This window comes from Cynocephalus volans, chromosome 4 (genome assembly GCF_027409185.1).
Source record: "Cynocephalus volans isolate mCynVol1 chromosome 4, mCynVol1.pri, whole genome shotgun sequence".
Classification (NCBI taxonomy): Eukaryota; Metazoa; Chordata; class Mammalia; order Dermoptera; family Cynocephalidae; genus Cynocephalus; species Cynocephalus volans.
Window position 1 is genome coordinate 20,517,455 of NC_084463.1, and position 1,063 is coordinate 20,518,517.

A 1,063-nucleotide genomic window follows, 5' to 3' on the forward strand; every position below is an offset into this window, starting at 1 on the left:
TACTTCATTTTCCCAAAGGAGTATAAAATCTACTAAGAGTGATATAATGAATCAGAATAAATTAGCTCACTCACAAGAAACATTCCTGTATAATGATTTTTGGCTGCTGAGAATATTCAGCACATTATTTCAAAGAAGGAAAATTCAGGGCAATCTGAGAAAAGAGAATTCAAAAGTGGCAGCTACATTCGCTGACAGGTTTGCACAGGACACACACATTACAGACAACCCTCATTTTCTTCAGTGTGTATGTCAAGGGGCCAAGACCCCTGACTATCAAAATGTTACTTTGTACATTACAGTGCACAGAACAACAGAGGGAAAGCGCTTTCTTGGGGGGATGGCTGAAAGGCATTTTGCAAAAGGTCCATATCACTCTGAGGAGGAAGGACTGGAGCCCAGTGCCCTGTGCTTTCATGGGCTCGACCCCTCCTCCTCCTCTTCGGTTGCAGCAGCCTCAGGGGGCGCCATTTCCTCTCCTCGTTCTGCGGCTCCTCCTCCTCTTCCTCCTCGTCCTCCTGGGGGTGGAGGTCTGGGTACTTCTGCATGCATCCCTGCATGGCCCGGAGGTGGTCTCCACAATCTGAGCCCCTGACATCCTCCGTGCTCTAGTGGAAGCAGGAAAAGGCTGACTTGAACTGTTCCCCACAGCAGCCACCGGCCATACCCCCAAGGCAGGGCAGTTCCAGTGAATGTCTCCATTTGCCAGTATCAATCCATGTACCTCATATGGATCGTGGGGTCATCGGCCACCAGCTCTGCACTGCTTGGCGTTTCGTGGTCTTCTTTGGTGACAAATTCGATTCTCTCCTTCCCCTCCTGCCAGCAGTAGGCCATGGCCGCAGCCCAGCACTCAGACCTCACAGAAGCGGCGGTGGCGGCCGCAGCTTGGGGCGGGGACCTCCCTCGGCTCGTCAGGGCGGCGGCTGGAGGCCCCGACAGAACTGCCCTCTCCGGGCCTGCCCGCTGCGCACCTGCCTCAGCGACTGCGCGGCCCCATTCCAGCCCCTCCGCCAGAAGCGACATTTCCCCGAAAGACACCTTGATCGCAATAATATATTGA

At 53.7% G+C, this 1,063-nt stretch overlaps 1 pseudogene; it reads right to left on the reverse strand.

Moving 5' to 3' along the window:
- Positions 1 to 414: 414 nt before the first annotated feature.
- On the reverse strand, positions 415 to 837 carry LOC134375885 (mitochondrial intermembrane space import and assembly protein 40-like; annotated as a pseudogene).
- Positions 838 to 1,063: the final 226 nt, after the last annotated feature.